General features: G+C 41.2%; 1 long non-coding RNA gene across 1 annotated transcript in view; it reads right to left on the reverse strand.

The window, feature by feature from the left end:
• Positions 1–26323, reverse strand: part of LOC142818304 (uncharacterized) — a 32656-nt gene extending 6333 nt beyond the window's left edge. Inside the window, exon 1 of the long non-coding RNA XR_012895733.1 lies at positions 25993–26323. This is a non-coding gene — a long non-coding RNA (uncharacterized LOC142818304). The remainder of the gene's footprint in view (positions 1–25992) is intronic.
• Positions 26324–27178: the final 855 nt, after the last annotated feature.

Consider the following 27178-nt stretch of genomic DNA (forward strand, 5'->3'; position numbering starts at 1 on the left):
ACCAGGAGGGTGCAGGGCTAAGGGAAAGTGCAGGTGCCAGGGGATTCTGGGGGTGAAGCAGAAGGGCAGACACCTGCAGGGGAGGGACCAGCACCAGAGGAGAGAGGCAGGGGAGGTGCTTAGAGGTTGGTGTTAGGAGAAGGGATGAGGAGGGGTAGCTCACATGATCAGAGTAGGGCTACTGGAGAAGTGGGCACGGGGGGGAGAGAAGGGCTGGTGGAGGGGGGCAGGTCGCAGGAGGGCTGAGGGCAGTGAGAAGGGCAGGAGTCAGGACAGCAGTGGAGGGTGAAGGTTGGGGGCAGCAGGCACCAGGGGAGCTGATGGAGCAAGGGGAAGAGACATGGCAGCAGAGGGAAAGGGTAGAGGCACATCCAAACAAGCCACATGAACTCAGTACTGGTGCACAACACAAAATTCATCCTGCTCATGGGAGGAAACTCTTAGAGGGAGCACTTCCTCCAGCCTCTCCGCCCTCCCACTCCTCCCCAGAGTTAATGTCTCACACATTGGGTTAATGCAATTGCAGGATAGTTGCATGGGGGGGGGTGTTGGTGGGGGCCAATCTAATCTCTATTGGTAGGAGGAGGATGTCTGGGACTGCCCCAGCCTTGAGCCTCCCACACCCCAGGTACCCTGGAGCTCCAATGGCCATGAAGAGGTGCTTCTTACCTGGCCCCAAGCTGCTACGGCCTGTGTTAAACAGGAGGTCAGATTAAGGTTAGAAGGGACTACTGCAGTCATCTAGCCTAACCATATAAAACCAATAGGCTGAATGACATGGACATTCCTCAAATGTATCCAGTCAATAGCTATACCAGCTAGACTCCTAGAAGCCTTTCGCTATTTGTTGTTTTTTGTATTAGTTGCAAAATAGAATTGGGTCATTTTACAACACAATTTTTCAAAGTCTGCTGAAATGTCTTTTGCCTTAGTTTTAATTAATGTGATGCACTAATACAAGGCCTCCACAACCAAACGAAAAACCCATAAGTCCATGAGTAACCAACAGTACCAATTTAAAAGGCAACAATTCCAAACAATGGGGGTTTCAGGCTATAACCCAGTCCCAACACGTAAACCCATACAAGTTTTTCTCTGGACACTTTGCATTCTTCCCTCCTTCCTCCCCTGCCACTGTCCATGATAAAACTTCATAAACTCTTTTTAAAAATCTCTAAATTACATGATACAATGTCGGGCCAGTCCCTAGATTGTTACCATTCAGATGTCACTTTCGCTCTAGCTTCATGATTATCAGCTTTGGTCTTTCCTTGCATTAGAACATTCTTTATGCTGATTTCTAAAATGATGTGTCTTATTCAAAAAATTAATACTAGGGGAGTGCAGAATATTAGTGGACCAGACACATGAATCACTAAGGTCTTCTCCCTATCCCCATCAATATCATAACATTGTTTGATTATTAGTCATAACTGTTTGAACATGCAGTATGTTTAGCCATTATAGATGGTGAAGAAACTCTGATCAGTTTCCTTCTGGAAATCCCTTTTCCCATATATATTTTTTTTAAACAAAACAGACTAGACAGGCTATAAAAAGAACAGAAAGAAAACTTGGCCGTCTCATACTTGAAACTTTCCAACTCCTGCTGAGTACTTTATGCTTATATTTGCATTACATTTCCCACTGATATCCAGTGAACTCGTATCCCATATTATTTTCTACCAGCAAATGGATCTTTAATACATAAAACTTCTCCAGAAAACTGACTGGATTATGACACAGCAAAGTATTACCCAGACCCATACAGCATATCTTCACTACAGAGCTAACTTGAATTATTTACACTCAGGTGAATGCCTCTCAAGTCAGCTTAGTTTGGTTGAGAGCTGCCTCATTGAGGCATAAATCTCCAGCTACACAGAGCATTCTTACCTGCTGATGAGTTGTGCTGACTGGAGCTGTAGCCTGTATCACTGATGGGCCAGCCAACTTGAATTGGAAACACTAAGGCTACGTCTAGACTGCAGAGTAAAACTGGATGGTCTTTCGAAAGAGGCTTTTTTGCAATGGCGCGTCTACATGGCCCCAAATTTTGGAAGAAACCTGCTTTTTCGACACATCCTTTATGCATCATAGAACAAGGTTTACAGGGATGGCAAAAGAGCGCATCTGCTTTTCTGAAATTTTTTTTGGAAAAGCGGACATGTTCCTTGGACGTGGCATTGCTTTTCTGGGATACCAAAAAAGCGTTGCAGTCTAGACATAGCCTAATATACTTGAGGAGAAGGTTTTGGTATGGGACTGGGATATGGACTTGAGTTAGAGGCGATGCTCAAGTGAACTGTAGTAAAGACAGGCCTTTAAAATAGTCAGGCAAAACTAGCTTGCTTACTCGGTTTCATGAATAGACATGTCACTTTTAGAGTCCTGAGGAAACAAACCATGCACAGTAAAGTGTTTTAAGCTCTTTTAATAGCTGAGCCGCAGGAGCTTACTGCACACAGCATGTGAACCAGACCGACCACCTGCGATGTTATCATATGGTGCCTTTTAGTGGCTTCATCAGCGCAGGTCAGATTTTGAGTCCTGACCTTCATTTTTCCTCAAACAATGGCCTATGCTTACATCAGTATACAGCTGTTCTATGGATGCAACACTTATTTGTATGCCCAGATCAGGTAGCTAGATAACCATCCTTCTGAACTGTGCATGCAAATGAGAGTTGTGCTTGCCCAAAACAGGGGCATGTATAATCTGAGAGTGCATTTACACAGCACCCTAAACTTGAAATAAGATACGCAATTTGCAATTTTGAAATACCTTACAGGCAGTCCCTGGGTTACATGGATCCGACTTACATCGGATCCCTACTTACAAATGGGGTGAGGCAACCCCGCACTAGCTGCTTCCCCCCAGCAGACCAGGGAGACGCAAAGCTAGTGCCCCACCCCCAGCAGACCAGGGAGACGCAGAGCGGCTTTTCTCAGCAGACACCTCAGCTTAAGAGTAAAGGACTGAGAGAAGTGAGGTGTGGGAGAATAAAACTGAGCTCTGGAGAAATGTTTGGCTAGAGTTTCCCCTACAATATGTACCAGTTCCGACTTACATACAAATTCAATTTAAGAACAAATCTACAGTCCCTATCTTGTACGTAACCCAGGGACTGCCTGTATTTTGAAACTTGACATGTCTACACAGCACCAAAGTTCAAAATAACACACTATTTCGAGCCATCCTTTACTCCTCGTGCAACGAGGTTTACCAGGATGGCAAAATAGCGCACCCATTATTTTGAAAAATATTTCAAAATAACAGGGGGCTTGTGTAGCTGAGGGGTAGCTATCCCGAAATAGCCATGCAGTGTAGATGTAGCCTGTGTTACACTATGTAGAAATAAGACCATAAAACCAGAAGACGCTTGATCTTGCCTCAAAATGTAGCCACAATGGATTCTTAGCACTGATTTGTAGAAATACTTGATTTTACTTCAACAATAATCAAATACAAGTGTGGCTAGTATGTCAAATTGCTCAGTAGCAAGTAGTCTGTATCAACAAACTCACTTATATCATCTTGCCAGGGTCAGTAATCCCTGTGGCTGATATGCAGTCAGTGGTGCTCTCGGGCCTTACAGCTGCCTGGGGAATCCTGAGTAGAGTGAACACTGTGTCTTATGAAAGCGTATCTGTGGCTGAGCATAGAGGCTCGCTGCTGAGTCAGATCCTACTTTTTTCAGAAGGCTGTACTTAGCAGAGACAAATGTTTTGTCTGTCTATATGGGATTTCCAGTGTCCTGGAATGAAGCTAATTTCATATAGTTTTGTTCATGGGATCAAGCCCAGTGTTCATAAAATGGAACTGTGCATTGACAGTTATTTTGGAAGCAGGTAAAAGGGGTTCACTGTAGAGATGTGAGCGGGTAACAGCTAATGGTTTCTAAGGAGCAGAGCCCCATGGGGCTGCTGGCTGGGAATCTGCAGCCTAGCACGTGGGAGAGTGAGGGCTGCCAGCTCCCGTGCAGGCTCGTGGACATGGGAATCTGTAGGCTTGCACGGTGCAGAAGTGGGAGCAGGGGAATGGCTGCCGGCTCCCAGCCCAGGAGCCTAAACCGCCTGGGAGTCGGCATACTTCCGTTCCCGCGCCTTCCCCCCGCCCCACATGAGGCTGCCAACTTGCAGCCCACATTAACTAATTAAATGGGATTTTAAATCCCTAGTTGACTGTTCCTCTGTAACCTAGAGGAAGATCTCTTTGCTACTGCTAGAGTTCTGAATGGAATCTCTCTGCCTGACCTCTAGAGAGGTTTGCCTAGAACAGCATAGAACCTGTAGGAGAAACTTCTGGCACTGTCTGTTCAGTGGATATCTATACATAGAAGGTATTTATCTGGCCACAACGCTGGTGATTTTGCCAGGCCCTGGGCAATCTGTGGGCCAGCGCCTTGGGTGGAGGGGGGTTAGGGGAAGCTCCAGCCCTCAGCACCACCCCAACCAGCCTTCAGGGTCACCTGGACCATGTCATGTGGGGTTCTGGTGGCAATTTAAAGGGCCTGGGACCCTGGCCTCTTTTAAATTACAAGGGCCCAAGGAAACTGCCCTTTCTGACCCCATCAGTGGCCATCTCTGGACCATATCACCATAGTAGCTCAGCACCTCACAAACTTTAATGTATTTATCTTCATAATACCCCCTGAGGTGCTGTTTTTCCCCATTGTAGAAAAGAAACACTGTCTAGATATGGTTATTTCAAAAGAAACCCCTTCTTCTGAAATAACCCTTATTCCTCCTACAATGAGGTTTACCGATTATTTTGGAAGAAAGGTTTTCTTTTGAAATAGCTGTGTCTAGACAGCGTTCCTTTTTTTGAAATAGTGTGAATATGCAAATGAAGCGTGGGATATTTAAGTCCCGGCTTCATATGCAATTTCGAATGTATACATTTGCATCCCTCTCTCGAAAGTGGGTGCAAGTGTAGACATACCCTTTCTGAAGTAAGAAAAATCACATTTCACACTTCAAAAGCAGGTTAAGCAAAATGGATGTATACAATGGGTGTATAGGAATTTATTTTGCCCATAATTTGTCATTAGGGCAAGCTACTACACACTTTATTGTAAACTTACAACACAGCTAGAAGTAGCTTACAATATGAAAGTCCCTTCCCAAACTCTTCACAACACCTCTCCCCAAAAAGGAAACAAAAAGCAATTGTTCTCCCATGCCCCCCAAAAACCTTACTCAAACAGCATTCTAGCCTCATAAATGGAGAAGTACCAGCGTCTCTAGTGAAGTCCACTAGAGATTTTGCTTTTGCTATTGATTTTTGCATTGAAAGTACTCTGCTGCTATAGTGATGGGTTACTATTAGGGATGTTAAATATCAGTTAATTGAATAGTCAGGTAACCTCATGAATTCTTATTGGAACTATTCTATAGTTCCTGGGGGCGGGGCTGGCAGCCAGTGCACTCCGGCCTCACTCCTGAGGAACCCCCTACTACTCTGTGCTGGAATTTAAAAACCAGCTTCCCTCATGAAGAGCTGCCTGTCACCATGTGCTGCTGCCTCTGATAGAGGCACCAGTACAGGGTGGCAGCAGCACCATCTGGAGATGCGGGTCTGAGCTACTGAACCCATCACAAGCCAGGACTGAGCCAGAGGAGGAGGTGGGAAATGCATGTAGTCTATACCATTAACCTATAAGCTTTTGCTTATCAGTTAATCAGCTAATTGACTACACTATTTCATCCCTACTGATGATATAAAATATTTGGTTTGATTGGAAAGCGCTGGAAAAACTCTTAAGTTAAATTTAAAATGGGACATTTTAGCATGGGCTGCAACTGTTTAGACTGTTCTGTAACAACCTGATGAAAATGCAAAAATATCAATTGAGTTTTAAAAAAGTGGGTAGGAAGGCTTCTTTAAACAGTTTCGTTATCTCTTTGGTCCTCTGAATCAATGGTGTAACTTCCTGACAGTATTCAATATTTCTATACTGCATGGTTTTCTAGCTACATTGGATGCTAATTATAGCATTTGCAATGTTTGTTATATATAACTATGAATGCTCTATTAGCAGTTTAATGGGGAATTACAGCAGGCTTATGCATAGCTATTTGTCAAGTGACCAGGGCTGGATTAAGAACTTTAGAAGCCCTGAGCACTGAAAAGATTATGGTGCCTTCCCCCTCCCCACCATATGTAATTCGAAATAAAAACAATACTATACCGTAAAACCTTTTTTTTTGTGCCCCTGCTTTGCTGGTGCCCTAAGCATCTGCTCAGTCTGCCTATTGGGTAATCCAGCCCTACAAGCGACAATATAAAAAAGGTGTTTTCCAATGAATACAGAACTCTCCGTTGAGAAACCCGTGATGCTATTCCAGAGCACTTAATAAAAGTATGTCTATACTCATTTGTTACATAAAAAAGAGGAGTATCTGTAAGAGAGAACTAATTCGGACATTTGCATCAATGTAGTTTAGGGAATGCAAGCACTGACATCTGTCTGCAGGAGCTCACAGTTGAGTTACAATATTTGTACCAAGATTTGAGACTTAGATTTACTGGGATTTAGCTAAGAAACCCCATGATTTGTCCATCCCATGTGAAAAATATTTCAGTTGCATAGATGAATGGTAATTCTGAATGCTACAGTCACTCAAGTAGAAAAGGAGGATGGTATAAGGTCTCACAGTGGCTCTCAATTCACATAAGACCACAACCCAGCACTATAAAACATATTAATTCTGGGAAGGCAACCTTCTTTCTCCTGCCTAACAGCCTTGTACTCAAGTGTGTCTCTAGTCAAGACTTTTATCATTAAGAGTTTAGTGCTGAAGTGATAGACTCCCTTTAGCCAGCCACAGGACATGAGGGGATAGCTGATCTGAGAGCTTCAGCAACAAAAAAGCACAGTCCCCTGCCCTATGAAGTAAAGAAGTAACTCCATTAGAAGTAAAAATAGGCCTATACTCCTACAGGGACCAGCCACACTGCATGTGCTGTCACCATTATGTGGGTAGGATATTGTGAAATTAGCTCTGTTTGAGTTCCCAGATGAATGCAGGGTTGACTTTGCGGGCTTAGCCTTCAGAGAAGGCTAAACACATTTCTGAATAAAGTTGTGGTGCTAACTGGGGTCTTCAAAATGTTGTTGCATCATTTGAAAGCATGATCTAGATCTGCATGTACATGAAAGACCCCATGGCATCATTTTTAAATAGAAAAATTTCCCTAGTGTTTCAGAGCAAAATCACTCCTCTTTACTACTATACAGGGGGCTGGGTTCTGCCCTCTACTCCAGAGGTAGCTGCATTATGAAGCGCTTTGAAGTCCTTTGGGTTGAAAGGCGCCATGTGAATAGAAAACAATAGCCCAATTATTATCATAGCACTGCCAGCTCTATTTTATCCCACTTTCTCTGAAGACTGCATAAATCCTGGATGTAACGAATGAATAATTTTACTGCTCAAGGTGAGTGACCTTCATGCAGAAAGCCAGGTTTAACCCACATAATTGAATTGGTAGCATTTCTGGGTGTGTGTTACTTTTTAATTGTAAAACATTAAGAAATACAATCAATTTAGCCCTTGGCTGAATGTCCTGGCCAAATCTTATGTTGGCAAAAGGTTCAACACCTAAATTGTATTCATATGTGGTCACAAGTTAGGTTGCTGTGGGATATTTTATTTAGGAAAAAAGGAATGGCCATACTGGGTCAGACCAAAGGTCTATCCGACCCAGTAGCCTATGCTAGATGCCCCAGAGAGTGTGAACAGAACAGGTAATCCTCATGTGAGCCCTCTCCTGTCATCCATTTCCAGCCTCTGACAAACAGAGGCTAGGGTCCCCATTCCTACACAATAGCCATTGATGGCTCTAATCTCCATGAATTTATTTAGCTCTTTTTTGAGCCCTGGTGTTTACAACAGGTATATCTCCATATATTATATTATTACATATCTCATAGAATTGGAAGGAAGCTTGAGATGTCATCAAGTCCAGTCCCCTGCCCTCATGGCAGGACCAGGTACCCTCCCTGTCAGATTTGCCCTAGATTCTTAAATGGCCCCCTCAAGGATTGAGTTCACAACCCAGGGTTTAGGAGGCCAATGCTTAAGCCACTGAGCTATCCCTTCCCTCGGAACTCCACCCTCTGTCATGGAGTTCCACAGGTTGACTTTTTCAAAGCCTTCTCTGAATTATTATAAACTCAGCCTTCACTAGATGCTCGGTTATACCAGAAAATTCTGAACAGTTTGGTTCCCATCCAGCAAAGTCTTTAAGCACACATGTAAGCCCATCCCTACAGGGTAAAGTACTTAGGCATTTGGTTCAGTCCTACTGATATCCCTGGGACTTAAGGGTGCACTTAAGTCCCATATTGAGTCAGGGCCAACCTGCTCAGCACCTTGCATGTTTTAATCTTAAGCTTTGTTTAAAATGCAGGCTTCTGTGCTTGTGCACATTAAATCTTTAATCTCACTATGTGTGCTAAGTTAAAAAATCAATGTGCTGTTGATGACAGACAGGGACCAACTAGCTAACTTTTAAAATAAAAGCTGAATTTATTTTAAAGTGTCTATCTCTCTTGACTTAGAATAATCACAACAAATACTAATATGGTATAACATAATTAGATATCATCTTGTTAAATACCATGTGTGAAAAGCTCTATATTTACCTTGTAAATTAGTGTACATTTTATGTTCTCTTTTGGGTCTGTCTTAAAGTAGTTCATGTGTGAGTACTTTTTTGGCTCTGTCAATCTGTTTTTTCACTTCTCCAGGTTGGTATTTCAGTTTTAGGAATGCTGTATATAGATCCTGTAGGTGTTTGTCCCTGTCTGTGGGATCAGAGCAAATCTGGCTGTATCTTAGGGCTTGGCTGTATACAATAGATTGAGAAACATGTTTGGGATGGAAGCTGGAAGCATGAAGGCAAGTGTAGCGGTCAATGGGTTTTCAGTATAGGGTGGTGAAAATGTGTCCATTATTTAATTGTACTGTCGTGTCCAGGAAGTGGATTTCCTGCATGGACTGGTCCAGGCTGAGGTTGATGGTGGGATGGAAATTGTTGAAATCCTTGTGAAATTCTTCAAGAGTCTCTTTTCTATGGGTCGATATGATGAAGATGCCATCCATGTAGCATAAGTAAAGTAGAGGTGTTAGAGGGCAGGAGCTGATAAAATGTTGTTCAAGGTCAGTCATAAAGATGTTGGAATATTGTGGTGCCATGTGGCTGCCCATGGGTGTGCCACTAACTTGAAGATACAAATTGTCTCTGAAACAGAAGTAGTTGTGGGTGAGGACAAAGTCACAGAGCTCTGTAACTAAGTGCTCAGTGCTGTTATCAGGGATAGTTGATTTATGATCAGGGTTTTTTTCTGTTCAACTTAACACTGATATGCCACTTCAGAGGTAAATTTTTCTCCCTTTTCCTTTACCCTTTTACTGTAACAATTCCTGAGTGAAATTAAACAGAGCTAATAACAAATCAGAGATGGTTCTGGAATAACCATAATCATTTTATGGCATTTTAGATGTGAACTATTGGTGTAACCACTGCCATTTAAAAGAGAAACACAAACTATTCCTTTACATAAACTTCGCTCCGTTTTAGTCATGCAATTATACTGTGTATTGCTATTAACCAGTGTAACACCTTAGGCAAAGTGATTTGTTTGTGGTACTTTACATATCATTTGTTCTACTATCTTGCGACTGACATGCTGGACCTGGATTCAAGAGATTTGAACTAATCCCAGTTTTGTCACAGTCCTCTTGTGCAACTGAGCAAAACAATATCTCTGTGTCTAAGTTCACTCTCTATAAATAGAAACAATGCCCTTCATTTCTTCTAGTTTTCCTCCACCTTCTCTCTACAGATTATAAACTATTTAGGATGGTCTCATGATACGTTTGTTTAGTGCCTGACACCACAGATTCCTGATCTCAGTGGATCCAGGCATTACTATTATACAAATAATATAGTATTATTAGGACAGCTACATTCAATCAGGAATTGACTGAAAAACTGTAGTGCCAAATTTCAGAAGAACTATCTTTTTATCCACTCAGTAAAACCAATACTCTATAAGCCCAAATTCATTTCATTTTTACAGCTAGCCTTTAAAACTCCTGAGAACTGATACATGTTTGATTTTTGGATTAAACAAAGCTGTTTGGAGTAGGATATTGCCCTTTACATATTCACACCATGCATTGTAAGAGTACTAATGTGAGAGCAAGAAACACCAATCTAGATTTTGATGCTGTTCTCACAGCCATGAGATGGTGAGTGTGACAGCTCTTTACCGTGTGTGCATATTTAGCAATGTAAAGGATAACATCTCTGATATAGTTCTCTTAGGCCAGGTCTACACTAGACCTGGAAGCTTGGCTTAAGTCTTGAGGTATGCAAAGTGGGCTTACCTTAAGCCAAGCTTGAGGCTGTCCCCACTGCAGGAGGTTGATGGGAGCAAATGCTCCCATCAGCTTCCCTTACTCTTCATGACTGTGAGGAGTACAGATGCCAGCCAGAGCTGCCCTTGACGTTTGATTTAGCGGGTCTATACTAGGCCCACTAAATTGAACACCAGCATGTTGATCTCCAGCACAGTGCGTGAAGGTGTGCCCTTAGTAATTTTATGTCCCCTCAAGAGGTTAACAGATGGTTGTACAAAACTAATAACGTTAGTAAAAAGTTGCTATGTTTGGTTTCATTTAGATTTGTCTTAAAATATGGGTTTCTTTGTACAAGAATGCCTACAGAGAGACCACAAATTCCATAGGAGGGTGATCTCGATAGCCATTCATGCACAAATGATACAGGCACATAACTCATCTTAACAGTCATGAGTCTTTAATGAATTTCTTTAACTGGAAAGAGAGGAGCAGTAAGACGCTGGAAAAATAACTAAATGGGTGAGCAGAGCTGGCATCAGAGGGAAGTAATGGGCTTGATCTGCAGCAAGGGAGATTCCAATTAGATTGTAAGAATTTCTCTTACTTTCCATATTGTAAGGGGAAGCCATGGAATCCCCGTCACTGGAGGTTTTTAAGAACAAGTTTGTAAAACTCCTGTCAGGGATGGTTTAGGTTTACTTGGTCCTGCCTTAGCTCCTCTCAGTCTAGTGACTTCTTGATATCACTTCCAGTCCTACATTTCTATGAAAGTTTTCAGGGTCATAGTCTCCATTGTGACCACAGCAAATTTATCTCTCTTTCAACTTGGCTAGTTGCATATTGGGTTTGAAACTTTCCTATTTGAGCATTCAGTATTTCCATTTTGTTCTTATTTGACATAAGTAAACTTCTTTAATGGAAGAAACTTTAGCTATTGAGATGTGACCATGTTGGACAATAGCAGCTTTTACCAGTGCTCTGATCACAGGATCACCAATTGGATCACCCAGAATAAACCTGAGGAGAGAAGCTGTGATATATTGGGTTGAGAAGAGCCCAAAAAGCTAATTGGCCCAGAAAATAGAAAAGGCACAGGAAGGAAGTGTTCAGGAGTCATAAGGGACTGGTAGGCTTTTGGGAGTCAGAGCCAGAAAAGATCTCTCTGGAGAAAGATGCCTTGCCTGAGTGATCTAAAGGAATGTATGCTCTGTGTGTGTATTTACAGAGTTGCACAAATTCATAAGGCTAGCAGGAAGAATGCTAAATTGCACATTCCAGAAGGTCTTGGAGCAATTTCTAGCTAGCAAAGAGACTGGAGTGGGACAATGTCCTATTATGGGGTGACAACTGGGTTTTAAATAGTTTGGGTTTTTTTAAGATTTTTTTTTGTATGCTACAAAAATAGCTAATTGCTGAAGATTTGTGTATTAAAAAATGTATCCACTACAATCTGAAACCTCAAGATTCAGGTGCAACAAGTATGAGAACAAACTCTAGAAAACGAGGTGTGTGTATAAGGGAACTGCTGACAAGTTTAACTAGAACAGTGGTCTCCAACCTTTTTATACCCAAGATCACTTTTTAAATGACAGACCAAGCCAAGATCTACCGCCCCACCCCTTCCTTGAAGCCCCGCCCTCTCTATTCTCCTCCTCTCCATCACTTGCTATTCCCAATCCTTATACTGCTACTTAAAAAAAACAAAATTCCCACCATTCCTCGCAGCTACTCACCTGTGCTGTTGCTCGGTGAGTAGCTGCTCCTCAAATGCGGAAATCTAATGTAAATGTACTGCACAGGCACGCAGTTCAGAAAGGGCTCAAGAGCTACTCTTAGCACCTCCGAGATCTACCAGTAGATCGCGATCTACTGGTTGGTGACCATGGAACTAGAATATTTAAAGTGTTGATATGGGAGTGTACAAGCTGTGAGGCATAAGCTTTGATTTATGCTCAGAGGTCAAACTTCTATTTTAACCAAGTAAAGATGGATGGACACACACTTGCAGAGTCCTTTCAAATTAGGCTAATAAGCAAAGTGTGATTAATATGTTACACATTTGCAGTTTAATGTTCCAGCTCCAGGAAATCAGTACCATTTAGGGAATGTCATGCTGTCTAGTTTGTCAGTTGTGAAAACAGACATGCAAGTTCATGATTAATAACAGTCACTTTCTTAATGCTACTATATAAATGATGTCCCTATTTCTCAGAAGCAGAAATACCTGGAGTTGTCTATTGTATGATCTCTCAGTTGATCTTTCATAACACCAATTGACCTTAAATCTCAGGACACTTTTCCAGCTGCTGCTAAACCATTTTGAGGAATCCTGGATGTCTAAAGCAAGGGCAGTTGCTTCACAGGAAATATGCGTAACATCCTTGTTGTGCTATTTCATTGATTGAGATAACCTCCAGTCGTCATGTTGTTCTGTGGAATATTGCAGTGGGGGGATACCCAAAATAACGTATTAATTGCCGAGGGTCTAATTCAGAAGTGATGTGACTGGTGGCATAAAATACTGTAGACATTGATGGGTCAGTGTATATATCTGTAACCTGACCATTGAATGCAGGAAGTGAGCGTAGCAATAGGAAGAGTGTTCAGTAATGTTAGATAAACAGAGGAGAATCTTCTAATGTCTTGCTTTTTGTTTATCTTATTACACTTCCTGCTTTTCTTACCAACATGCTATGCTGTCAAAAAATGACCTCTGAATTTGGTCCGGGTGTCAAAACACAAATATGAGTATATCACACTACCAAACTGTCAGGAGACAGTGAAACTAAGGAAGGAAGAAATACTAATCCCTAAGCAAATGTGACTTTAATTATATTATTTTAATTTCCCTGAATATCCCATTGTTAAAAAATCAGATGGCTACAATCTTGCGTACAGTGCCAATGTAAATTTGCTTCTCCAGTGGATTGTGAGCAGCAGTAGGCATTCACACTTTGCTGATGCTTGCTTACCTGTTTATATGTGGATGTCTTTATTTGTAGTGTATCTGTAAAGCTTGAGGCAATATTTCCTTGATCTAAGCTGGAAATCTGCTTGGAAAACTCACTTGCAAATGGCAAATATTAGCAAAGCAATAATTCGCTTCCAACATCCTGAGGCAATGTTCCGAGGTATGATGCCTAGCATTGTTACAGAACGATTCCATTTTTAAACAATTAATTTGCATAATCTAATGACAAACATAGTTGAGTGTAGTTGCTTCCTTTTTCAACAGCTCCAGAGTGACCCACATTCATTTCCCTAAGCTATAAGTTTCATTAACTGCATTGGGAGATAGAGGGGGATACAGATATCAGTCACAAAGCAACCATTCAGTGGAAGAGAAAGTGACAATTCAATACACTGTCTACAAATATAGAGGTAGCATTGTGCAAAGTGACTTAGAGCAAAGGCAATGCTATGAGTTACTCATCTACTCTCACATCTTCTAAGCATGGGCAAGCTTTCAAAGAATTCTTTAGGTGAGGTTGGTTGTGGGAATTAGGAGATGACTTCTTCATAAACCTTTCCTCCTCCATAAGCCTTTCCATATCTCTATCAATTTTCAATTTTAGTCACAAAATCCTCCCCTTGGAGAACAAATCTGCTTGTTTAAATTGCTTTCCTGGGAATAGATTCTGCTGTGGCTTCCTGGAGAGCATGCTTTCAAATGGCCAAGACTTCAAAGTATTTTTAGAAAGCCCCAACTTCCCTGTGAAAGGTGTGTTACAGGGTCTGGCTTGATACCTCAGTCAACACAAGGTTGCTAACAGAGCCTTGTGAGAGTGATCTAGGGCAAAGGTAAGTGTTTCCGTTTACTGTATCGAGTAAATATTCACATGATACATAACCACAATAATGCATTTGTGGATGTGAAGGAAAGGTTTTTTTTTGTTTTTTTTTTACCAGCCTAAGAACTGTAGTCCGACTGCCAGTGCAGGAAAATCTCATGCATAGATATTGGAGCAGGAAGCAAGAGGAGGAAGCATTTCCTCTATTTGGTTGTTGGTTTTAACGTGTAATCAACATGCATTTGAAGTTTAAATGTGACCCAATCCTGTGCTATGATATAACATACTCTATAGGGCCTATATTTTTATTTATAAACCTTAATTCTGACCCAGAACACTGAAGTGATATGACATAATGTATACTCACAGGACAACTAATCCTCCTTTCTATCTAAGTATGGGGGCTCAGTTAGGTTGTTAGAGGTGGGAAAAAGCTGCAACCAAGATTTTGATTTATTAATCTGTTATACATCCAGATATTTCAAAGAAAGAAACACCATAGCCTTGGAATCCACTTATTAACAAAAGCCATAGGGTTTTTTGTAAAGCTGATAGTAAACTATTACTTCAGAGTGGTACAAGCAAACAAAAGCATGCGCTGTACATATTTACAGGAAAAGCTGTGGCAATTTCCAGTGCCACTGGAATTCAGTTTGGGGTAAGGCCAGGAGGAAGAGAGAGTCTGAATTTCAAATTAGAACAAAGGATCAATGCACAGCCCGTTTTCAAATATATGAGGAGAGTAGTGGAAAATGTGGTGTACTTAACTGTAGCTGAAGAAGGAATTGCCTTGCCTGCAGGACATAAGAACAAGGAAATTAACTATATGATGGATTTATTTTATGCAGACCACAAAAAAGCCATGGAACTGTCTATCTAGCTATGTGTATCTCTGAACTAAAGGACAAAAGATTGCCTGTGTCTTTTGTCTGTCAAAGGACAACAGAAGGTCCAACTCTGCCCTCATTTGTGCAGTTGCAAATTCAGTTAGGGTAGAATTTGGCCTAAGTCCCAACAATGCAATCCTGTTGATTTTTAACTCAGGACAGAAACTTGCCTCCATCAATTAGAAAGTGGTATTTTTGAGGACAGAATTTAACCCTTTTGGTGAATAAGGAAAGGTAACAGGTAGAACAAAAAGTCTTCAGTTGGATCAAGTGCCTTCACTCTGAGCTGATGGCTGCCCAACTACCTGTCATCCAAGAGAATCTTGGCTCCATCACCGTCAATGGAAGTTTCTCTCTTGATTGAAGATGTATAGAGGACAAATGGTTTTACACAAGATTTCAGAACTAGTTTGTTCTGATTTGGACTTAAACCTCAAAAAAAATTCCCATGGAAGATAATCACCCCCTAAAATTTTGTTTCAATGTTGATTTGCTTGAATATACTCTCCTATCATGCAGTTCAAAATTGTTACAATTTTGAATAATTTGAAACAGGATGTTTCAACTTGTCTGAACTGTTTCCCTCAAAACCAAACATTCAGGGACTAGTTCTGTCAATGTGGCAAACACATATTTTAACAGACATGGGTTTGATTATTTTTTCCCCACTTTTTTCCCCCTGTAATGAATTTTTTTCCCTCTGCACAGCTGGGAAGACATGAGGGAAAGTGGCTTTCTAAGCCACTCTATTTCCTCAGTCCTGCCACAGCCCTTAGGCAACTTAGAACAGCTGGGGGCTGCTAAAAGTTACTGTAGCTGCAGACGGACAAGCCATGAGCCAAGGATCTAGAAGAGCTTAGTGTAGCCTACTCTGTCCCCTTGCATGCCTGATAGCCCCCTGATATTTTGTGTAGGAGGGAATGGACAGTGTAGAGTCAGTAACTCTAGCTTTGCTAACTTGAGGGTTACCTTGGATCTGGGGGAATCCTCAGCTGTCCTTGTAGCACAGCTGTTTAGCAGTACACCCAGAGGAAATCATCAGGATTGAGCATGTGGTATAAGTGAGCATGTGTAATAATACAGACCCAGGCAATCCAGATGATTTAATAGTGGCTTCTACTTGAAGGATTTACTGCAGGAAAGATTAGGATGAAGAAACTGCAAGTTGTGTTCATGGATGGAGGGCTTATCTTTTACGCATGGTGGTTATGTGCCCTCCAGGCTTATAGGACACCACCTCACAGCAATGCTTTCAACATGCTCAGGGAGAGTCAAGCAAGACCATCTTAGCCCCTGAAACATTGGAGGCCAGAAAGGTACTTTGCTATTTAGCCTTTCCTCTGACTACTTTGTGTTCTTGAGACTTAAATATGTCTCATCTCCTGACATGCCTACCATAATGGTCAACAACTTTCTTCACAAGAGACAAACACGTCCAGCCATTAAGGTGACCTGTTGCTTTTCCTTTTCTAAAGTAGTAATTGCCTCTTAGCGCTTCCTTGCTGAAAAGAAACAGAGCTCAAATGAAGTCCCTCACAGTGCAGCAGCGGTGCAAGACCTGTACAGAGACAGTACAGTTGTAGCCATAAGTTGTGGCCATAAGTTGTATTAAGAACTGTAGTAGAATGTCCTGAGCTCATACTTGGGCTTTTATTTTTAAATGGTCTTTACTAGACTTAAATTGAATCATTGATGGTACTAATAAGACTGGAAATATAGGCTGCCACAACCTCTCTTTGCCCACTATGACCTGGATCTTGCAACTGTTACATTGTCAGGCAAATAGGGCCATTCATCTCATCAGGGTACTTGTGGGATGAAGTGTATTCATATCTATGAGGGTTTGTAAAATCAAATTCTATACTGTGTCTGTCTTCCCAACCAGATCAAGCTACAATCAATATAATTTCTGCAAATAAAAATGGCTCCTAGTTGCTTTAAAAAAAGTTCTGGGTAGAGTTTTAATGGAACTTTATTAACTGTACTGATTGATTTGTTGCTGTTCTCCAGGCATGTTAAAAAACAACAACCTTGCTACACAAAATTCAGCATTGAGAACATGATTTGAAGGCAAGAGTTCTTTGCAAATAAGAATCCATGCTTCTCCCCTGCATATATAGACACTGTCCTAGCCAGTGACAATCGTTAATTTAGAAGTGTGGTAGCAGTATCAATCCTATGGGTACTAGAGATAAAGACCAACAGAAGTTAGTCCGATAAAAGAATTCCCTCCCCCTCCTTGTGCTCATTAAAGCTCCAATATGTGACATGATAGAGGGCAAATGCCCTGTGTAGAGAACATAATGCAGTGGCAAGTTGAACAGGTGGCAGTAATGATGAAGGAAAAAACTTAAATGATGGGGGAAGGAAGGAGAAAAAAAAAAGACCTTTATAAAAGTATCAAAAGAATCCTGTAATGAAAAAGGGGTGGTGTTTGGTCCCTATCTAAAATCTATCTGATCTTTCTTGAGCAGGTTATAATGACTTATGATAAGGTGAACTCAATAGCTGACTCCAATCCTCATTCTGAAAACTATTAGTTAGTGACTCGAAAGAAGCAGAGAGGAAAATCCTACATTCTCTTCTCAAAAGAGACTCTAGACTGGTGGGTTTTTCTGGGATACCTCCACTGCGTCCAGGGAATGTGTTTTCTCTTCCACTTTTTTTTGCAGAAGAGCAAATGCACTCTTTTGGGGAGCCCTATACACTCATTCTTCAAGGAATAAGGACTCCACCAAAAGAGGAGGCTTTTCTGCCATTTGGCCTAGTGTAGACGGGGCCAAATGGCAGCAAAGCCTCTTCCGGAAAAGCAATTGGAAAAAGCTAAGCAAATTGCGGAGTGCAATTTGCGTAGCTTTTTTCAATAAAAGAATGTAAGTCTTGTCTTAGCCTTACATAGCTAAAGAAGATGGAGACAAAGCTGCAAAAGGGAGACTCTAAAGGTTTGTAAACGTTATTTGTTTAATACAGGGATCATCTAACTCTACATTTCCAGCTTTCATAACACAATTATATCTTGTGATATTTGGTGGGTTTCTTAAAGCCTCAGCTTCTGGAGTCATGTTATTAGGGGATACTTTCACATTTTTTTTGAAAATAATTTTCTAGAGAACTTTTTCTGGCAATAGAGAAAAGCTTAAACAAATCCTATAAGTTCAAAAACTGGAAGGCAAATAAAATGCAAAATATATTTTTAAAAGTCCTGAGATTTTTTTTTAAGACTGATTTGAGTTTGAATACCTGTGGTTAGAAATTCTGTAACTTTTCACAATCCAAGAGCAGCTCCCTCCCCAACCTACCAATTACTAATCTGTCTGAGACCACATTACCCCTGTGGCAATTATGACTTGGTAAACACATATATGTTAATTGAGGAAGACTGAAGTTCAACTAGTTTCCTTTTTCCAATATACCTATAATCTAGTGGTTTAGTTTCCTTTGCCCTGGTGGCTGCAGAATATGCCATTGGGAAAGATTCTGACTCTGGTCCTGCTGGAATCATTTGGCTCAACTTCCAGTTGACAGCTAAGGTTCCTCTCCTCCATGCTCTTTTTATCTTGCAGTGCCCCTAGTGGAAGATGCTGCCTCCTTAACAGCTGCTTCTGCAGTCACCCAAGAGCTTGTATACTTAGTGTCAAGAAGCAGACACTTGATAATCCTTGAGTGCTCCACAGATCCACCACTAAGGCTGTGTCTAAACTACACCCCTCTGCCAACAAAAGGATGCAAATCAAGCACTTCGAAAGTGCAAATGAGCCCGGGATTTAAATACTCATGTTCGGGCGCTGCGCCAATCAAGCACCCTTTCGAAAGTGAAAGTAAAGTCTAGCCGCGGCTCTGCTGGCAGCGGGGAGCTTTTTCGGCAGATCCTGTACGCCTCATTTTTATTGTATTTAAATCCCGGGCTCATTTTCACTTTTGAAGTGTTTGATTTGCATCCCTCTGTCGGCAGAGGGATGCAGTCTGGAGGTAGCCTAAGAAGCATGAACCTCTGCAACCTACTGACTTGATATGTTTTTCCCTGACATCTATTTTTTGCTATGGGGATATAGGAACAGCAGTGATGAAACCCATTCCTGCAGACCTATTTGGTTCATAATCTGCGTTCAATCAATCTTAGCTCCTTATCATCCTCCCCCTTAACTGAAGCTCCATGTTAAAATAGATTAAAATAGATTTCTCTTAATTATTCTAATATTTTCCTGTATTTTGACATCAAATGGGATTCTGCCACTAGCCCAAGAAATGCAAGCATCTGCCTTTTAGGTAGTGTTCTTTGTTCAGAGCAACAGATGAGGAAATTGAATAGTGGGTGGAAGCAGGCATGTAATCCTAGAAAGAGAGCAATATTTCCCTACTTCTAGTATTAATTCTGTCCTTTGCAGACTGGGCACCAAAAGCTTTTGAATCTTGGTAAAGCCATGTAGAGTGGATTTAAAATGAAAATGTTTACTATACTGCCAAGAGAGAATGTTTCAATAGGCTCGTGCTCAGGGCACAAGATTTATCTTCTGTTTGAGTTCAAAGGGAATGGAAATTTTTTTTCAAGATTCTTTATCAAATATGCAGCTCTTTGGGGTTTCCTCTAGATGTCAATGGAAAGATGAGGCATTTAGTGTGCAATATAGCACACTGATTCCCAAATTCATTGAAATCCTCCCCCACCAAAAACATATTGAGCGTATGATTTCACAGCTTGATTTTTAAAATGCATTGATCCATGGAGATCTGACATTAGAATTTCTGCCTAAAATATTTCTATAAAGCTTTAGCGAGTAAAGAGCTGTGATTGAGGAAGTCTAGACTAGTTCCCCAATGGTCAATTCATTGTCATACAGGTGCAGTTTAAAAGTGATTTGAAATAGCTCAAAATGTATATACGTTACATTAGAGACATGTTAATGTTTGCACTAGGAAGGAGTGTGTTGTTTAAAACAAATCAGCTCAGAACACTTCCTAAATGCTGCTCTCTTACCCCTTTAACCTCCTCAAACATTAGTGCACTTCTCTTCATGCACTATAGGTCTGGGGACTTGTTTTGTGTGGAAAGTTAAACATTTCAGCTGCCTAAAAATATCACCAATCCACGTGCGGGGAAGGAACGCATCTGCGAATATTAGCCAATGTGGAATATTAAACCTTTTGATAGTTAGTTAATTTTCTTCCTAAATGATACTTGAGTTTGAGGCATTGGCTCTACTGTTTGAAGATGTTTTGCACAATACACTGGAGCGGTCTGATTGAAGCCAGTGTCAGCCGCACCTTATGGGTGCCAGGATTTAATGGGTGCCAAATTTGGGGGCAGAGATTTTTTCTCTATATATTAATGTTATCTCTTCTAAATGAAAGTATCACAAATTGACCTTGTGAAACAGCATATCATTGCCATGTCAGAAGTTGAGTTATTTCTTTAACAATTTGGAGGATGGCTGTATATATAAATACAGTTAAAATGTGTCCCAGCAGAGCTCCAAAAGACTGCTGCCTGGGTTTGCTGCCTGCAGGCAGGGTCTGGCAGTTCAGTCATTCTCAGTAGCCCAGGGCTGGCCAGTCCATACGGTTGGGTCAGTTTTAAGAGAATACTGAAACGATAACATTAAAATTGACTAGATTTATGTTACTATGATGTCCTCTCACGCACCTGGAAAGGTTTCAATAGGTAGAGAGCTGCATGCTCTATTGTCCTGTAGCAATTGCAAATTCATTTGTTTCTCTTTCTGTGTTATCGGCTAAACATTTAATCATTCTTACTAATCGTTCAATATCAAGGAATAAATATTTTTATGACTTCCCAACAATCAGTTCCTCTGGAAGGAAGACAGTTGCAACTTGAAATGCAACTGTTTATAGCACTGACCAGAAACACTATGTACAACTCCAAATGGTTAAAACTTTGAAGTGTCAGCTACAGGTTGGGCCTCCCTGGTCCAGCTCTCTTGGGACCTGACCAGTCCTGGGTAAGGGAGTTTTCCAGACCAGGGAAGGTCTGGGAAAAGGGGGCACCAGCCTTTCTGCTGGGCTCTTCTCCCCAGCTATCTTGCACCACTGGCCTCCGCCCACTGGCTGTAGCAACCTTGTGGGTTCCATGGCCCCATAAGCTCTAGTGGTCCTGGCAGCCTTGAGGGCTCTGGCCCCGGCCGACTGCAGGCTCTTGAGCCCCATGGGCTCTGCTAGCCCTGCTGGCTGGCTCTGCTCCCAGCTGCCAGCGACCTCTGTGGATGGGGCTCTCTAGTCCAGCAACATCCGTGGTTCTACCTGACCATGGATGTTGCCAGACCATAGAGGTTCAGCCTGTACTGGGAGGCTTACCCTATGCAGCATAATTATGTTAGGATTAATGAAAATTAGAAAAATCAATTAAAATACTTTTATTTTTACATAAAGGTAAAATTTTATTCTAAAATCTCATTTTTCTCTTTATTAAATGTGTGGGGAGTGGGGGCAAAGTCATAGTTCACCAAGCGTGCCCAAAACCGTTGGGCCGGCCCTGATTGTAGTCACCCCTTGATCACAGCAGGCTAGAATAATGAAGGTTCTAAGTCATCTGATTTAATAAATGAGAATAATTGTACTCTTAAGACTATATAGACAGTTAAACTATCTAGCAGCTGTGAGTAACAGAATGGGAGGAATCTGCTTTGTCCAACAAAATAAAAAAAATGACATTGTGTGCTACATTTTAGGGCATAAATTGCTGTCAAATATTCTTCATCCTTGCAGGAATGAAGAATGGCAGCTCTACTAAATATGCTATGAAAAACTTCTAGGATAGAGTCCAGTATGTCCCTTGATAATATGCTGACTATTATATACTTTAATTGCCTTTTCTGTGCCATTGGTTTCAGTTGCAAATGGGACATGTCTCCTTTAAATTGCACTTTGAAATTACTGAACATACTAGAAGATTTACCGAGCATTGCTCACATCCTTCAGGGAAGGGAGCTGGGAGTGCGGGGGATACAGGGGCTCAAGGCAGGCGGCTGAGGGTGGCAGGGGTGTAGGAGTCAGGGTTCAGGGGTGCAAAGAGGTGAGGGGTGCAGGAGTTGGAGCATGGGGTAGGGTGCTCAGGGCAGGGGATGTGGATGCAGGAATCAGGGCAGGGGGGTTGGGAGGTGTGGGGAGGCTTAGGGGACCAGGGAACTGCCTGGGGAGCTGCACCAGCTACTCCCCAGGGCCAGCTCAGTGCAGCACTTGCTGACTGCCGGTGGTAATTTGGGAGTATAACGATCCCTACTATCACACCCCTCCTTTCCATTTGATAGTAGACAGATACATTCCACGCACACCCCATTGTCCTGGCACAACCAAACCCTTACTCTGCTTTAAGTTGTGATAAGAGGAAGCTGCATACCACATTTGATGGTTTTACTGTTTAGGAGTGTTCTTGAACAAACATTCACAGATGGATGGACAGACACAGACCGACAGATGCACAAACTTTCAAATATATAGTAGATAGATCCAATTACTGTATGCTTTTCTTTTGTAGCGGAGGTTTTTTTCTCCAGGTATTTGGTTCACCAACCACAGGGTGGTGCTCTCATATTTCATATTGCATGCAAGCCTCTATTTCAGTGCATTTGCAAATGAAACAAGTGGTAAAGGAATAGAGATAGGAAAATACCCTTCACAAACTTACGGTGACTTGATTAGCTTAAATAATGATCAGTGATTTTTAAATGATGCTGATCAGTTATGACAGGTTGAACCTCTGTAGTCTAGCACACTCAGGATCTGACCAGTGCCGAACCAGAGAATTTGCCAAACCATGGGAGGTGAATATTGTATAGCAGCATTACCAACACTTCCACTGCTTACTGGGTTCTTACAAGACAAATAGGGGTAAATTGGAGCTAAATAACAGTACAGAACAATGAGAACCAGAACCGGTGGTTATAAACAAACTTTATGGGACTGTGGGAAACTTGGTCACAGCCATGATAAGCGGACATCCAGCTAACTAAAATCATGCCGGACCACAGATGTTGACAGAACAGATTGTGCCAGATTAGAGAGATAATTTGTATGGAAAACTATTATGAAATCTAAACCAGGAAAACATTTCTTTGTATCTTTCTCCATTATTAAAGTTACAAATGGAATCGAGTTCTCAGCTTCTGTCACGGCTTTTGCTAAGGTTTCCCTCAAAGTTGTGCTTAAAAGATGTAAAGCAGAAGTTAAAGCACTGACACTTAATACTGTTACTCTATACTGTAGATTAATTGGATTTCACACTTAACATGTCCATTTATTTCCCCCCTGAACAATCACAGCCAGAATACTATTGTAAATTCACAGTTCAGGACACTTAAAGATTCTGGACAGTTTTCATGCTTCCATGTAATTGTCATTTTAATTCAGTGTTCTGCTGTGACACTCTCTACAACTACATTATCTTCCCAATATCTGCTCTTATTTGCATTTTGTCTCCTTCCCACTTTTTCAGAGAAAACATTTGAAAAATTCTTTCAGCAAAAAGTCTGAGAGGTAACCACGTTAATCTGTAACTTTAAAAACAATGAGTACAGTAGTCCTGTGTCAACTTAGGCTTTGTCTACACTACAAAGTTTTTGCGGCAGAAAGTATGCTAATAACAGACTCATTAGCATGAGTTGCGATGTCCTTAACATATTTTCTGCCAATGCTTTTTGCGTAAGGGGTTTTTGCTCCGGTGTTGATAATTCAAACATATTGATCTCCAGGAGGCCTCCCTCAGCTCCCCAGAATGCTTCCTAGGACTCTAAATCTGAGGTAGCGCATCCACATTAACAGAGCCTGCCTCAGACTAATTTCAAGGCATCCTCATAGTGAGGACACACTAGTTCAAATTTGTTAAACTGGGAGTTAAGTCAAATTTAGTAATTTCAAAATAGTTTTCCAGTGTAGACATAGCCTTAGAGAATATATTTGCTAGTCTCTAAGGTGCCACAGGATTGCTTGTTGTTCTTTCTGCAAAGTTCACCTCAAAATGAGTCTAGTGGTAGTGTCAAGGCTTCCTGTACTTAAATGTGTTCTTGTTGCTAATGAAATAACTACTCTTAAACAGGCTAGTTAATAAGTACGTTGCTTATAGGTCCCATTCAAGGTCTTTGGTTATTTAACCCTCTTAGTTCCATATTCATTGCTAGGCAACTAGACAAAGACTATGAACTCATTTTGAGATCCTATTACGGGGGAGGGGGAACCCTATTAGTGTAAAGACTCTGGTGGGTTTTGAATCAGGCCCTAAGGCAAAAGGACTGGAAGTGCTACCAAAATCTGTAAGCAGAATGGAACCTACTGTGGGGAAGTAGGTTTAGATTTAGTTATTTTTAATTGCAGATTTGTGCCTCTTGACAGTTCATTGTACTATTACTGAGGAATAACTTTATTAATTATCATTGTAATGACTTTAGCCTGACTGTACCATATGTTACAAGGCCACCTAGACTGGAAGGAGAAAATTCTCTAGATTTCCTTATCAGAGGAAGCAGCCATATAAATCCAGCTGTATAGCTACCTAAATGGGGGGGGGGGGGGGGGAATCAGTAAGATTTATGTGTATTACATATATAGAGAAAGGCCTGATACATTTGAAGTTACATTTTGAGGGGTATTTCTCAGGACTATAACATCATATATGCTTAAAACAATAAATATGCACAAAATATTTCAACAAAAATTTTACTGGGTCACATCATTGCAACACTATAATTCCCTGTAAACATTGAATTTTGCACAGAATTAGCATGAAGAAGTTAATGAACAGTAGAACTTCCTCTTGATAATGTTAGCATGAACTTTGGGAAATGAAGCTCCTAACTGTTAGACCAAAGATGAACATTTAAAATCAGTGGTGAAATTTAGTGGCTCATTTAACAGGAGCTCAACAGCTGTTTAATGTTAACATTTGACTGTGGTGTGGAGAATCTTTAACTAGAATTAATTGGAAAGCTTTTTATTAGAGTTAATAAACCCAAAATGGTAGTGGTGACTATGATACATTTGAATCTGGCTATCTAAAGCATCACAAGACCCAAAACAAATCTGTATCAATGAACTAGAGAAATGCAGTTCTGAATAGCTTACATTTATAGATGTGCACTTATATCTGCCTCGGAATGTTAACTGAGTTTCCAGTGAAGGCCTATGATTATAACCCAAATTCCTCTTCCTCTAACACTTGCAAAATGAGAAACCAATTGTCTCATTATAAACTAAACTTTAAATTCTGCTGTTATTCAGATAGATGTTATAAATTAGACAGTCTCTTACTGCAGAATGTGAAATCAGATGACCATTCAAGTCTGTAAAAACACAAAGGTACATACAGCATGACTAAGTAATGCTTGCAAGTGTTTACCAACAAAAATCAGCTGCTGCCTGGACCCCATTGTCTGAAGTGTTTTATCACAAAGTAGGCCTATTCATTAAATTTAAAATTATTGTCCAACAGGCTATGCATCCATTCATATAGATAATTGCAACAAACTACTTAATACTTATCTGGCAAAGTCCTTCTAAATCTAAACATTAAAGAGAGAGCCTGGAAAATAACCTGCACCCCAGCATATAAATTATGCTGCATAGTTAAAATGTAATATAGGAGTGCACTGTCGCGTTAAGTGACATCCCTCCATTAATCACTGTTAACAATGACTATAGAAAAAGAACAACAAAACCAACAATGCTAATTTAGCACAGAACCATTCAGCAAACACTCCCCTGCAATACACACACACACATGCACAATGTAAGATGTATGCAGTGAGCATCAGTGCATATCAGTTAAATTTGGTCATCTTGGTTTGTGAATGAAGAGAACTATGAGACATTCACAGAACTCTGAGGCTGTTCCTGGATGAGAGACTCTCTCTTTCGCGCACACACACAAAGCTGTGAATCTTCGATTCCTAACTAATCTGAGGAAACCGTGCCTGCTGCAATATCAGAGTCACTTACTGCATTGCTTTTTCAGCTGAGTGGAAGTGGCTGTTCTTCCAAGCCACGCATGGTTTTGTCACCTGGAAGGTTTCTCTCTTCGGCACAATTCAGCTCCAAAGTATCTGCATGTTGAGGGTAATTGCATTTGTTCTGTACTGGGGCTTTCAGGCTGCAGTGACTGCTCGCCCTATCTATAGCCTCTGGTGTATGCTAAGTAAGCAATCCACTGGGTCTTCATAATGAAAGAATGAAGAGGCACAGCTTTTGAGATGAGTTTTGTATCAAAACCCACTGCATCCATATGATTTCGAAGGCAAAGGGGGCTGTGGGAGTCTTTGTGCTGTCTTGTTGTCCTTTACAAAGCATTTGTATGCATTCTTTGTCAGCACAGAAGACATAAGGGCACATAATACAATATTTCAGAAAGATTTGGGCTTTGCATTTAAAATGTATTAGTCCAGATTTGTAGGATTTTCAGTGAGCATTAAGGTATTTCATTCCAACCTTTTTACTATCAGGAAATACAAACTAAGGGGATTCCAAGATATGACACTTTATAATATCTGTACATAGGAACAGTATGGGGGGGGAGCGGGAACTTCTGGGATTAACACCCCAAATTAAGCTTTCAGACATCATTTTACTTGCCTGTAAAGTGCATAGAGCAGTTGGATCTGCTCTTTAAGTAAAGGTGGGATGTTTTACAAAAGTCCTGGGCAAGATGCAGCCCAAGAACTGGCTGCCTAACATTTTGATTTGGCCCGTGGACTGCATATGGCCACTTTCTATTTATATACTGCTGCCCATGCCACCAAATTTCCAGACAGTGGCTCAGGCAGCAGGATCCTATTTAAATGGTTTAGGACGAGGCCAGAGACATGAGTCCTTTAAATAGTGGTAGCAACTGCAGGTAGCTGCTAGGCAATGAAGCAGCAGCGAGGGAGCCACAAGCCCTTTGCTGTGGTTTTAATTCAAAGCCCCCAGCCCTAGACAACTCTGGGGGGAGGCTAGTCCCCAGCTCTGCCCCTTCCACCTCAGACCCCTTCCCTTCCAGGATGGAACCACCCTATGACCATGGACCAAAATTCATTGTAGCCCCACTGTGAAAATTATTTTCCACTCCTGTGCTACAATAATAGGAAATCTTGAACAACAATAATAAGCTGAAGAAGAGAACAGATGCTAGCCTTAAAACGCCTGTCCA

Source organism: Pelodiscus sinensis, chromosome 14 (genome assembly GCF_049634645.1).
Source record: "Pelodiscus sinensis isolate JC-2024 chromosome 14, ASM4963464v1, whole genome shotgun sequence".
NCBI classification, from domain to species: domain Eukaryota; kingdom Metazoa; phylum Chordata; order Testudines; family Trionychidae; genus Pelodiscus; species Pelodiscus sinensis.